Raw genomic sequence first — 15,238 nt, 5'->3', positions numbered from 1 at the left:
GTGAAAGAGTATACTTTACTAATATGAGAAAATCGTTTTGCTCTTTAGTGTCCCTTTAAGTGTTCTTGCTCTGCTAATGTAAACGTTAGGTTAATTACAAAATAAGAGATCGTTGTTCCTGATGGAAGTAACTTATCGAGATGAATACTGATGGTGTGATCTCTATCGAAATTGTCATCTATTTAGAAGTTTCTTAAGGAAACTAAATAAGGCAGAAGAAGACAAGACCGCGTGTCGAAACGCTGGCCCGAGCGACACACCTCGTTCAAGATTCAAGGACACGAGTGATGCAAAGGCACACGTCGAGCACTATCTGTCCGGAAAAAACTACCCACATTAGATTCCTTGGGCGTGTGAGGAAAACGCTGCTTTTCCTTCGATTCTGATTTTTTCTGAAATTTCTGATGTTTCTGAAACAGATTCTGATTCTACAAGATTGCTATGGCACAGATAAGATCACCTCTCAGTATTCATCTCATTTACAAGCTTCTCAAGTGACTTATCCACTGGAAATACGTACTTTATGCCAGACTTGGCGAAACCTGATGTATATATACGCCTCAATTTGTTTTGAAATCGCAGGCATGATCGGTATTAAATACCACTCCATTCGAGCCCTCCACATACGAACATACGAACACCTCAATTAGCAACAACGCGAATTTCATTTGAACCTCACTTGACTTACGGGCAGTGCTGAAAGAAAAAAAAAAGATACATAGCTGACTTTTCTAGGCCACTACGGGTTGCTTGCTCACAAAATTGTTTTATTTGGTCCTGCGTCACACTCACCTGACGAGTTTTCGCCAGACATCTGACTGCAGTTCATCTTATAAACATATACATTCCCGTGAACGGTGGAAAAAAAACCGTATATATGTATGTACACATTTTTCGCCTCCTAACACAGCTTGTATATTGAGCTGTACGTCAAGCGGCCTGTGCCTCAGCGGCAGGTGACTTATTCACAAAGCCGCTGTTGGGCTGTGGAACTTTATGCTCTCCTTATTTCTTTCTTGTGTTTTCATTTATCGCGACGCATTAAGGATCTCATAACGTATTGATAAAAGAGAGGTACAGCAGAAAGAGGAGGAGGGTAATCACAACAAAAGACTGCGCGCGCTCTCCGCCATGTAGGATACATGCCACGACCGACATCTGAATAATAAGAACGTTTTCCCTTCCCACCCTCACTTAGCACGGCATGCGACACGAACGTACAAAAAATTGCCTTCATTATGCATACCGCACGAGTGCGAGAGTGCACGCACATGCGCAGTTTAACACGATAAGCGGAAATAATTAAGTATCTGGGTTACAAGGACAGGAATCGATTACGTCCTGCGCGTGCATCGAAGAGGAAAAACTCGACGCGTGAATAATACACCGCCCCTGCAGCAGCCAAGGACTCTCTCTGGACTTTTTGGAGGTGCGGTGGCGGGTGTCACGTGCGCGTGTGTGCGCGTACACACACACACACACACACACACACACACACACACACACACACACACACACACACACACACACACACACACACACACACACACACACACACACACACACACACACACACACACACACACACACACACGCGCGCGCGCGCGCGCGCACTGCGGAGACTGTAGTACAAAACAACGGGAGAAGATATGCTATCGAATCGAAAAATGGGTGTCACTGCTGCAGGCACGATCGAGACGAAAAAATAAACAGGCGTGGTGGGGCTCATCGCACTTTGAACACCTCTCATTGGCCCTGAATATTTCATGGGATCGCGGCAAAAGGCCCTGCACTAATATTTCTGGCGCTTCAATGCGCCTTTTGTCTATACATATACTGCCACTGCGGCAGCTATGTAACGTCGAAACACCTGCGTTTCTTCGCAGTACCTACTCGACGAAATACCGACGGCATCGCTTCGCACACATAATCCACGACAAGTGATAAACTATATCGACGCGACACGCACCTGTTCTAAAGCAAAGTATAAACTCTCGAACCTGACCTACATCCAACGCGGAGAGAGAGAAAGAGGGAGAGACGAACCCTTGGCGTTGGGTCCGCGATTCGCACGCACTGTGTGCACAGCTGAATTCAATATGTGGGGTGGGCGGCACTGCGCGTGGAGCTATACCGCAAGCGAAAGGCACTTCGCTCTGCACGATAGCGAGCGCAAATACAGCCATAATACAAGGTATGTGCCAGCCAGGGCTGGGCAAAGCTACTTTGGAATTGTATCGCGATACGATACAAGATACTCAGGCAAGAAGTATTTGAGATACAGATACATGATACCACAACGTTGATTGTATCCGATACGATACATTCCAATTGTATCTTAAGATACTTCGATACATTTGGAAATTTGTTATTATATATCTGTAGATACGGTAATGTAGCACTTATGTCGGTTGCACAAAAATGTTCGTTTGAGAATTTATTAACTGCGACCAATTTTGTTTGATCTGAATGAAAGGTCTGTTAGTACTTCAAAGGTTTTGTATTTTTTGCGCAAAGTATATCATTAATTCCAGCAGGCCGGCAGCCAGCCTAGGGCCCGGGTCCCTCCCCCCGCCCCTCCGAAATTTTGGTGAAGTAGGTGTTTTTACCAAAAATAAATAATGGAAATAGGTGTTTTCTCAACTAGTCAAGGTTTTCAGCAAATGCCCCCTACCCCCGAAAAAAATTCCTGGCTACGGGCCTACATTCCGGAACAACTTATTGGGGTTACTTTAGCTGCTTATCATGACAGCTCTTTATACACTTCGCTGATAGTGGTTTTTGCTTGTCGCTTTCGTAATTGGGTGGAGTCGCTGCTCTGCTTGCCGACCAGCTGGCGGGTTGCCATCTAATCACAAGAACTACAATAAGAAGCGTCCGCAAGCAGGTGCAAATACCGCTGTGGAGGTATACCTTGCCCGTTAACGTATCACGGTTTTTGCAATACCCGATCACCGGACAGGTAACATCAGCAACAGTGCTAGTCGCTTCGATGGAGGCGAAAATGTTTGAGGCCCGTGTACTCAGATTTAGGTGCGCGTTAAAGAACCTCAGGTGGTCAAAATTTCCGGAGCCCCCCACTACGGCGTCTCCCATAATGATATCTTGGTTTTGGGACGTCAAACCCCAGATATTATTATTAACGCTAGTAGCGACATTCTTTGCGACTCATCGTGTTTACGTAGAGGACATAAAACTGCAATGACTTTTATATTCTACATATCTGCCGGCGTAAAGCTTTCGTTAGCGACGTACTCAGTAATGTGCGATCGTTTAACGATTTTTCTTCTATGAGAGGACATCTGCAGCCAAGAAAACCTGTTACGTGTCAGACGTATTCTGTAGTTGCCCAAATCCGCCGCAGGACACCGCTGCTATTCACAGTATATTGCCATTTAGAGCTCCAATTATTGGTGATTAGCGAAGACTAAAAAAGAAAAACAAATGTAACTACGTAAATAGAAAAGCGGTTCCGTATCAAACACAGCCAATAAGTATAGAAGCACGATACAGGAGACACCTCGAAGAGCTAATAATAATTGTTGGGTTTGTGTCCCAGAACCACGATATGATTATGAGGGACGCTGAAGTAGAGGGCTCGGGAAATTTCGACCACGTGGTGTCCTTAAGCTTAAATATAAGCACACGGGCATCGAAACGCGGCCGCCACGACCTACGGGTCAGCATTCACGCACCATAACCACCACCGCGGCGGGTAACCCCTAATAGCTATGACAATCAGGCATTTACGTTAAGACCACAGAAAATTCAGTGCCGATGTACAATAGCGTAAACCGTCTCATTGACACGCTCATTAGACAAACGGAGCATTTTGTATAACAATGTTTCTCCAATCCCCTTGCTAACAGCTTTGAGATGGCTCCTAATAATTTACGTTGTTATGAAAACTCGATTTCGCTATTTTACTAAGCAGTAAGCGGAATTTTTGTTACTGTATACTCCAAGCACGCGCAGATTATTACATATTTGTTCTCAACGTCGCCTGGACATAACAGTAAACTCAAGTAAATATAAGTATTTGAACAGTAGCAGGAATGATGCAGACAGCTAAAAGTAAGAATAAAGCAGAGCTTACCTTGCCGGCACGTTAAAGAAATATTGCCGCAAGCAGACCCGAAAAAAGCAATCAGAGACATAGGTAATGTATGGGATGGAAAATGACAATTTAGAAAGAACTTAATTCAATCGAATTAATATTTTTAGAACTCATTGAGTAAAAGAAAGAGAGACGTATGCCAAGGTAGCTTCTGTTAAGTGAATGCTTGTTGTGTTAGATCCAGAATCGGTACCGGTGGTGCTATAGCTGTTAGAATTTCGTCTGCATATAAGCCAATCTCATTGCATCTAAGTCGAACTTGCACTGACGAGTTCCTTGAAATACCCGATGTGTGGAATCCACGAGACGCAAACAAACCCCTTTTCTTGCATTCTTCAGACATCGCAATGAAGCACAACGCAAGAGAAACTTCGATAACGACGCTACAGCGGCATCAGAATTTGTGCAAAAGACACCACATGCATTGGAGTACGCGGCACGGGACAGTGGCAAAGAGCCGAGTCTCATAGCGCTGACAAAACTAAAAAGAAAAAAGAAACTAAAAAACAAAGGTTGTCTGAGCGTAGAAGTTCGCGTGTTTGTCTGTCGAGACGGTGCGATCGCAGTATCTTGTATCTTAACATACACAATACATTCTTCAACGTATCGGAAATATAGATACTGATACACGTCTTGCGAGACGTATCGCGATACAGATACACATACCTGCCAAGTTTGGAGAAACGGAATCCGGGAGATTTACTCAACGGGGGGGACAAAGTATGCCGACCGCGGGGGGGGGGGGGGTACTGCGATTGCAATTATACGGACATTAGGCTGTTTTAGAATAGCGTGCGCAAAGCTTTGCGTTGGCTTCTCGCGCAACTGCGCAAGCGTCGTGGGCTAACCGCTTGCGGGCTCCCGTTAAGTGACGGAAATAGCGGGCCGCAAACGCTAACGCTAACTTAGCGTACGCTATTCTAAAACTGCCCACTGTCAGCGGGATTTTGCGGTCGCCGCTGATCTGTACAGAGTCCAAACCGATAACATCGCTTACGCATCGTCTGTTTCACGTGCGAGTAAAAGCGCGCTAGCGCTAGGGACGAACGACGAACGCGGTTGAAGTAGAGATGAAACGACCCGGCCGTCACCGTCGCGCGAAGGGCACATGCGATAACATCGCTCCGCGTGCGAGGCCTGTCGTCGCTTGCTTACCAGTTATTTCGTCGGGCAAGGGACCATAAGGGGCGCCGTTGAGACGGGGACGGTCGCGAGCGCTGGCGAACGCGCTATCTCGACAGACATCGGTAACGGCTACCCTTTTAAGTGTTGGGCTCTCCACTTAAAGCAGTAGTGACACAAAATTCTGAAGGCGAGATAACTTGTGGGATAGATTTGTGTGTACAAAAAGGCATCATCTACGAAATATTAACGGCTGATATAACCTATAACACATTTAGGATCAATTTTTAAATTGCGTGTTGCGCATCTGTACGCGGAACGTCCCACCTCGCGTCACGACATCAAACAACAGCTACCTGCATCACGAGCTTGTGTTTGCGCCATAATTCTTGAGAGCGCTCTCTCCTAGCGAAAACAGAGCGCATCTTTTTTATGTACTTATATGTACGCATCACAGGCAAGACGCGGCTGCAGCGCTATGACACGTTGGCGTTGGCAGCACTGCGGCACAAAGTGCACAGCTACTTCATGCGCAATGAAACTGAGTTGAACCTTTCTACCATCGTTAAAAAAAAAAAGAAGAGAATCCTTTCGTCCTTTCTGCTACATATGGCCAGACAACTTTGCTCATGTGACCAGACAAAGCACTGGACGCGCGGGGCAAAACTGGATTACCGGGAGATTTTCCTATGACCCGTACAACCGGGAGAAACGTTCAAAATCCGGAGTCTCCCGGGTAATCCGGGAGACTTGGCAGGTATGGATACAAGATACCCAAAGAGTATCTAAGACAATATCTAATATACATGTATCTTCGATACTGCTCAGCACTGGTGCCAGCAATGTGAAACGAGGTTGGCGTCACCCAGCGACATACTATATATAGAGACGCCACCTGAGAGTGACTGTCCCGACGAATAGCGGATGTCGTACAACGCAGTAAACGAAAACTGGCAGCTCACCTGCTATTCAACCGCGTCGATTTCGTATACGAACTGGTATTTGATAAACGCGCTGGATTCGGGAGGAGAAGTGTTTGGAAGGTTACACGACAAAGGCTGCATGCAACTGAGCGGCTGTACAATTTTCTATCCATAACTGTTTCTTTTGTGTCTGCGCTATACGAGGCGACTATCTTCCCATTCGAGACGAAAGCCAAGGTTACTTTCACGGCAGTTAACCGACGTGGACGTGCGCAGGGTCCTTCATTACGGGCAGCTCGTCGTACGGTACTTAACCTTTACAGCATCTTGTTTTATGTGCACTCAGATGCAGAATGCCAAAGCCCGGACCGTGCCACCCAACCATGGCGGTCCAACAGAAATACCTCTCACGCTGCCCTATACCTAGCCAATCAGAAGTGCGCCACGAAGGTCGTAGGACCCACAACTTATGGCTAGTCTGTAGCCCACCGTAACCTAACCTCGCCTAAATTACGTGTTGTCGAAACTACCTGCCTCGGGTGCAATGCTACGGTACCATGGAGTATACACCGCTGACAGTCGCCAAAGGGCATTACTGTAAGAAAGAAAGAAAGAAAGAAAGAAAGAAAGAAAGAAAGAAAGAAAGAAAGAAAGAAAGAAAGAAAGAAAGAAGAAAGAAAGAAAGATGTTGAATGCGATGCAGTGAAGCTTTGGCTGATTGAAAACCTTTTTAACAAGACGCGGATGGCTCGACGGCTTAGTTATTTGAAAGGAGAGCAAGACAAAATATTGTCCCCCTTGTGCGGAGTTTCTTGTATACTTGCTTCCAAACTACGTCCTGTTTTCAACCTGTGTAGCTCTAAATAAGAAGTACAACAGAACAAACAATCAAAACGTATTTGCGAGATCCCTGCCGAGACCGTATACCGCGACTAGGCTTTCCGGGTCTCTCTCTCTACCCCCATCCTCCGCTTTAGCCAGCTCATTTTTGCGACCTATTGCGGCGTTCCACAGCGCGATCGGTTCCCCCTCCCCCTTATATTTTTTCGATTAGGACTCGACGAAGCGGCGCAGCTGCGACGAGGATCGAAGCCTTGAAGAATCGCTAATCATGCGCATCGACACACGCCAAAGAGAAGCAGGAAGAGACGAATCGCAGGAAAAATAAAGAGAACGTCCCGCTGAGCCGTTCGGCCGATGCGAGCACGAAAGGAAGAGCGAGCGAGTGAGCTGTCCGGCCGGCCGAAAATAACGCGCGGTCTGCCGCGCGTGCAGCGCGTGCGAAGGCCGAGAAAGCGCTGACAACGCACGCATGTGTGCGTAAGGAGAGAAGAGAGAGAGTGAAAGAAACAGCGCCAATTGGACTCGGCGCAGATAAAGGGGGGGAGGGGGAGGGGTGAGATAACTGAACCAACACGCGACAGCAGGATTGTTTCAGTGCAGCGTGTACGGCGTAGACAGCGCGATCTCGGTCGGACGACGCTCTCTCACAACGTATAGTTCAATACTTCAGCCAAGCCAAGGTAGCTCCAGATAATAGCCAGGCCTCACATCGCACCCTGCGCACGTTCATCCCGGGTAGTAGCTTTTGGATTATTGGACAAGTGTATAAGATTAATGGTCTGAAAGATTCAGCACAGCAACAGGAGTCGAATTCGTAAAGATTTTGTCCGCGTATAAATGGTGTTTGCCATTGGCTTGCCGGTCGTCTTCGCTAATACATCCTACATGCCGATTGCCTGGCATTGGCTTAAGAGTTTTCCTGTGCATGCAGGCCAGATATCCCACAGCTGTTTATGTCGTGTAAACCGGTTACTGCAGAACGCGTTACAGTAAGCGAGATATCAGCACCACACTGGGAAAAAAAGTATCAATCCGCGGTAAGGGTACCCTTAATGAAGACCCGTCGCATGTAAGATCAACGCGTTGATCCACATCAGAGATCTCGGAGGCACATCATGTGCTTGATGCCACAGAGATGGTATACACGCGTGAGAGAACCGAAACGAGAGAGTCGTACCTATAGCCCGCGGGGTTGTAATGTTAACGGGTGTCTATACAGTGATTAAGGTATGGAAGACATGAATATACGATAGATTCTCGTCTACGAACGTTAGAATAAAGAAGGACGAAAATTGGCCACAGCGTATATAGTATATGATATATGTATACGTAACTACAGCCCACCTATGGAGGCGTGGATCTTGCCGACATGTACGCGTCGCCAGGAACCACGTTATGTATACTATAAATGCGCTATTAAACATATACGTTAATACCACGCGCACTCCTAACGAGGCAGCTGAGGCTCGCTACGCACATCGCAGGTTATTGCGTGCACTGCACGGAATTTAGAGTGCTCAATTTGCGAGACCTCTTAAAAGGCAGGAGAAGGTCGGCGCTGGACGAAGCCCAATCACGCCATGACCAACTAGCTCTCTGCAGGTTAAATTCAGCAAGGAAGTAAGAAAAATAAAAGGAAGCAGTCAAGAGTTTCTTCAGAGGAATAGAAGCCTTTGTGCAATCACGGTCGCGCCGGCGAAAAGGACCTAGGAGCACGCACGAGTTACGCTTATTTTCTTTTTTTTCTATTACTGAAAAGTGGATGTTCTCATCGTTGAACACAAGTTCACATGGCAAGATACAAACATTATTTTGAAGTTTGCTTCCACTGTGTATATACCATACATAGGTCTTTTACGAGACGTATATGCGCGTTATCTGGTACTTAAGAGCAGAGTGTGCAAAAAAAAAAAAATTAAAGGAACAGCCACAACACTCTCATCGTTAATAATATGTGGGGTTTAACGTCCCAAATCCACGATTTGATTATGAGAGACGCCGTAGTGGAGGGCTCCGGAAATTTCGACCACCTGGGGTTCTTTTACGTGCACCTAAATCTAAGTACACGGGCCTCAAACATTTTCGCCTCCACCGAAAATGCAGCCGCCGCGGCCGGGATTCGATCCCGCGACCTTCGGGTCAGCAGTCGCGCGCCATAACCACTAGACCACCGTGGCGGGGCAACACTCTCATCGTTACGTGGCAAAAAAGGGAGAAAATCGTCCATGATAAATACGATCGTCCATGTAAACTCACCCTTCACTGAAATTAAGTGTTTGAATTTGAACAGCAGGAGTGATGGATCAGTCGTGAATTAAGGAACAGCCTTTCCCATAGATGTATAGAATGACACAACGAGAAGCTATAGCAGTACGCGTACAGCTGCAGGCGGGTTTACACCTCGGCAACCTTCTTAAAAGGCTCCATCGGAAGTCTCTTGCGCTCATAATGGGACTCATCAACAAACGATCAACAATAATCACAACCATAACGAAAGAGGAAAAAAACTAGAAGCACAAGCTTGAACGATATTTCGCATGCGGGAGGTCGAAAGATCTTTCAGGGGGGGGGGGGAAAAAAAGTTGGTGATAGCACATGCGGAAGACCTCTCTCTCTCTCTCTCTCTTCCGTAAGCCGTAACAGTATCACAAGCTGCCGATGAACTGCAGCAATCGCGTCGCAAAGCTGATGCTGATTTGTCAAGTAAGTTTGGCCCCCAAGTATCACACCGGCGTCCAGGAGCGGCGCCAGGATTTTTTTACTGGGGAAGCACCTGCGACAAGGGAGTTCTTTCAGGGAGGCGGATAGCTTATGCGTTGTGTTTTGACTATTTTTGCTCTTGGGGGGGGGGGGGGGGCAAGGGGGGGGCAGGCGAAGATTTTGGGGGGGGGGTTCCAGTCCCCCGTGCCCCCCGCTGGCGCCGCCCCTGCCGGCGTCGCGAAAAGACGCTGTAAAGAAAGACGATGAACTTGTTTCGTCCAACTCAGGCAGCGACATTTTGGCACGCACACAGACGTACTTTCTTTCCATACAATGAACCCGCGGCCGCGGATATCGAACCCGCTACCACACGCTCGCTATAGTATGCAAGACGATCGTTGCTTCTGTGTAACTTAACGCCGTTCCGTGACGGGCACATAGGCGCTGCTTGCCAGGGGGTCTTGTTCTGTACAGCACGCGTCGTCAACGACCGTGTCAATATGCATATATTGAGTCACGCGCTCCTTCGGCCGCGACCGTATATCCTGCTCGCAGGAGACGACCGGCAAGCGAAACCCGAGAGCCGGCAGAGAGGAAAAGAACAATGATCGCCTTCTCGGCAGCGCCCATGCATGCATACGAGCAACGCGTACGTTAGAACTCGCAGTACGTAAGTCCGCGCGCGGGTTCGCGTGCACCGTGTCGACTTTTGTTCGCAGCTGATGATGGCAGGAAAGAAAAGTGAAACGGGAGAACGAAACTCGTGAGTGATACAGGAGGATGCGAGTAAACCGTCTCATCCTCTTCACTACCGAAACTACTTGCAGGCAAGAGATGCAGTTTGCAAAATTCTAATTCAAATGGTTCCACGAGTGCAAAGACAAAAAAAAAAAAAACACTCCGACACAAATTTTATTTTGAAAGGGTAAAAATGGGTGTCTACAAACGGCGACATTAGTTGCGAACATGGTAAAAACAAATGACAAACTCACGTTCTGGCTTTCAGTGCTTGGTGGCGAATGCGATGACGCACCACAACATATCCGCAGCGTAACTTCCACAACAAAGAGGACGAGAAAATCTAGAACATTTTTATTTGTCGGTTGTTCGGGTGCCTTTTACTGACGTCATATCCGTGACGGAAATGAAGCATGTGAAATCTTGGTGGATTCCGGCATAAAATACCCTCGTGTTAAAAACAAAATAGCAATACACATATAGTGAGGAAAATCATCACTCTGATCGAAAGACGCAGCGGAGAACGTTGCCGAGGTTATCCCGACGGCGAAACGCGGTCAATTTACGTGCATCGGAATACAGAGAGCGAGTGGATCGATGGTCAATTTCCTTCTCATTCTAATCACGGGAGGCGCCTGATTTATTCAAGCGCTCGGAACAGCAGAGTCCGCTCGGAACCGCACACGGCCACCGGCGAAGAAAGAACGAACAAAACAAAACACGGTGTTCTAACTACAGACGTATACACGTAATGACGTTCAATGCAATATATATATATATATATATATATATAACGCTCTCCTTTGGGCAAAGTTCGGCATACGATCTCGGTGCCAGATAAGCAGCGGAAGAGGACGAAGCTACAGCAAGAGAGGAAAATGACATCCAGGAATCGGGAAGAAAAATGGCACAACGCGACGCTATAAAGGTATAGTTACATAGTCGAAGGCACGTGTTAGTGTCGACGCCTTCACCTTCTCCGTCTCGCGTACCCTGTCCCACCCAACCGTCTGCAAGTAAGACAAGTTTGAGTCCTCCGTCGCTCACAATGCAGATCTAGACGCATGCATACGCTTTGGTAGGGGCTGGATATTGGCCACGTAATAGATGTCATTTATAGATGAAACTATGAAGAAGCCATGCCAAGCGATAAGCTATTCCCGAAGTGCACGCGTGTGCCTGGCCTTCCTCAAGCGTCCAATATAGCTGAAGTTATCGTTGAAGCTGTCGCTGCATTTTCGTGGCAATTCTTTGTCCTCCATTTTGCAGGACAGTTTTTTTTTTCCAGGTCATATTTTCTCTTTTGCAGTAGAGTGTACGTTCGAGCTCTTTGTGCTGTACACTCTAAGGGGGAAAAAAAAGTATCTGGGGAGTATTTCTGCCACGGAACAATAATTGTCTAATGGCTTGCTCGCGCTTCCTTTCTTGAAAACTCGGCTATCGCCACTTTCCTATTAAGAATGCTATGTCACGCCGACAGCGCGCACGCCGTTCGTGACCGCGGAAGTGCCGGGACCGCGGTGATATCGCAAGGAAAGCGCGCGAGGTAGATGACGATTACAGTTGCGAGGCAGAAATAATCCCCAAATACTCGTTCTCGTTTAATTGACCCTTATCTTAAAGTTATGTTTCGATATCATATGTATCCAATATAACTCTATACTTGAACGAGAACCATCGATTTCTACTTTTAGAAGATTTTTTTAAATGGATATTCGGAAAACCGGAAGTAAGTGCTCGACCGGATATGCTTGGAAGAGAAACGAGACTGTCACTCGATGCTCGTGCCACTAAAGAAAAAAAAAAGAAAAAAAAAAAAGGGCTCAATCTGCACAGCGTTGTCGTCCACCGCAGGGAACTCTTGTCGTACCTAAAATTTAGCGCTTGGAGCCATGACCGTGCTTGTATCGGGTAAATCTAACGGAAGCGTGCGTTTTAAAAGGGAAAGAACGCTAAACACCGTATACAAAAAGGCCAACCGAAACTTTGCACTACGCAAGCACGAACAACAAAGCACTTGACTTCACCAACCGAGTCTCACACAAAGAAACGCTGGATGAAAACGTTCCCGCGGCATTTCTGCGCACTCGGTCGCGCATCTCGCGACAATAAAGCCTATATATACGCACTCGCGCATGCAACGCCGCGGAATCATCGGCCCCGCGGCCAAACGCCGCACGTTTTGCTCGCTGTGCACCGTTGACGAAAACGAGGTTGCCGCGATGCCTAAACGTTCAAGGTGGAAGGGGGTGGGGGGTGGGGAGTGTTTTCACGTTTTTGCGAGACTGAAAGTAGGCGACGCGATAGCTACACAAGGAAAGACCGAAAGAGAAAGCTCGTATTTTTCGTACAGAAACGAAGAGCTCACTCAATCTATTCTGAACTTTCGTCGCTTCTGCCGTCCCGACATCGCTATCTCTATCTCACTCTTTCAGCGACCAACTCTCCAACGGAACGAACACAAAGGCTTTGGTTGGAAACGACCACAAAGAAATAAGGTAAACGACTAACCACGCGCCGTTTGAGAGTTCCGTTGATATAGCACGCTGAAACGCTCCGCCAAACGGGGAACAAAGAACTAACGGTGTTTGATTTCATATCCCGAAAAGCATGCATGTAGGAGCAGGGTTAAAGTCGACAGTTTTGCCTCGCTCCAATGAACGAGAATAACACGCTATAGTCTGTAAACGGCAGGTCATAGGTGTCTCAAGTATTCCATATGAATAACGTATACATAATGGGCTTTATAGAAACCCGGCAGCGGCAAGTCATCTAGTAAAAGCGAGAGCTCTTAGCATCAGGCTTTGACGTAATATAAGGTGTTACGCGCTTCTGTCGCGTCGCTGCCCGTGCCACACGTATAATAAATAAGATAGGGACAGAAGGAGTGAAAGAGTGGCCTTGCAGGCTTTTTTACCCTTTTCTCCCCCGAAGCCGGCTTACAGCAATCAACTCTCAGGTATCGCGGTCGTCTCATATTACAACGCCGCGAATAACTTAACGAGAGTTGTCTAACAGCTATACACTCGCCCGCCAAGCACCCACAAGAAACCCGACGCACAACCTGGTGCACAACCGCGAACAAAATAAAGTAATATAAAAGAATGCAGCGGGACTTTGTGCTGTAACCTCTGCGTAGCCATCGCATCTATATGCCAGTTCGCCGCAAGCTTTTCGCAGGCAGGGGCAGTTGGCCGCGCAATCTCCCCAACGAGCGAAACAGGGCAGTTATATACGAAGCTTGGCGCCGGAAATGCAGTAAACGCGCCGCGCTTCTCTCTGCCGGGCGTATCCGCTCTAAACAGGGATAACTGCGCACCATGCACGTACAGGCGGCAGTGCGGCCCACCGAACAAGCGAGCAGTTTCCTCCGCACGACGAACAGACAACCTGCGCAGCGGAGCGCGCGCGTGCACGGCAATCTATATAGAGGCCCGCGTGTAGTACGCAGTATACATACACGATAAAACCGCGAGAAACCTTCGTTCGGCCGCAATCCAGTCAAGTGCAGAAAAAGAAGGAAAACGATGCGGGAGATGAGCTGTGGAGTGTACATAGTCAGGGGAAGGAAGGAGTCAGTAAAGATAGTGCGGTGGAACGCGTGCAATGTGGATAGGTCATAAACAAGGAAAGGAAAGAAGAAGAAAGAATGCGTGTACCCCTTGCCGTCTCTTTCTTCGAAAACGCGCACTGTACCCCTCCCGCCATTCCGCTTTCCCCAGCTGCATAGTTACGGCTCGCGTCTTTGCGCTATCTCGACGTCCATTTTCCAGCGTGACGTTTGTCAGAACCACTCCAGGATGACGCCAGTCAGCACCGGTAAGTGCGTCAGTACGACAACGTTGACGCACCCAGCGGCGCTAATCCCTGCAGTGTTTCTGAGACGAGTCGCTAGAAGAAAACCCGGCGACATAAACTGCAATCCAAATACATGCATTTACGGCACATAATGCAATACACTAATAGCAGCCCATGAACTCGCAAGGCGATTCCATTCTGTAATAATAATATCTGGGGTTTAACGTCCCAAAACCACGATATGATAATGAGAGACGCCGTAGTGGAGGGCTCCGGAAATTTCGACCACCTGGGGTTCTTTACGTGCACCTAAATCTAAGTACACGGGCCTCAAACATTTTCGCCTCCATCGAAAATGCAGCCGCCACGGCCGGGATTAGATCCCGCGACCTTCGGGTCAGTAGACGAGCGCCATAACCACTAGACCGCTGCGGCGGGGCGCGAATTCATTTTTTTTTTTTTTTGGATGCCACATGTTTAGAAATATTTATTCGCAATCTGCGCGACGAAATACATGGCCGCTCCAGTTGCATTTACGCGTCAATGCATGAAACAGCGAAAAAAAAAAGGAACATAACTGGAGCAGTGAATTTTTACAGCAAGTTTGTTTGATGGTATATTATATATATATATATATATATATATATATATATATATATATATCGGACATCCACTTGGAATGCGATCTCATTCCAAGTGGATAATAGTGAGTTTTTAGTGCTGCGTACGCAGCGTCCGTGACGGTGTTGCGTACGTAAGGACGCCACGGTTTGCGTACAGCGCGTGAGCAGAAGTTCTGTTCATGCGCATTACGTGAAACGCGGCGTTCTCGCGTACGCAACACGTTTACGGACACTATATATACATACATATATATATATATATATATATATATATATATATATATATATATATATATATATATATATATATATATATATACGCAGCACTACAACTCGCTAATTTGCCTTGCAAACTCACCGAATACAATTTGTGA

At 47.2% G+C, this 15,238-nt stretch overlaps 1 protein-coding gene across 4 annotated transcripts in view; it reads right to left on the bottom strand.

Moving 5' to 3' along the window:
* Positions 1-15,238, bottom strand: part of LOC119393793 (WD repeat-containing protein 37) — a 160,372-nt gene that overhangs the window by 37,848 nt on the left and 107,286 nt on the right. The gene's annotated exons all lie outside the window — the stretch shown is intronic.

This window comes from Rhipicephalus sanguineus, chromosome 5 (genome assembly GCF_013339695.2).
Source record: "Rhipicephalus sanguineus isolate Rsan-2018 chromosome 5, BIME_Rsan_1.4, whole genome shotgun sequence".
Classification (NCBI taxonomy): domain Eukaryota; kingdom Metazoa; phylum Arthropoda; class Arachnida; order Ixodida; family Ixodidae; genus Rhipicephalus; species Rhipicephalus sanguineus.
Note: the sequence above shows the minus strand (reverse complement) of the source record. Positions and strands in the feature narration are given on the sequence as shown.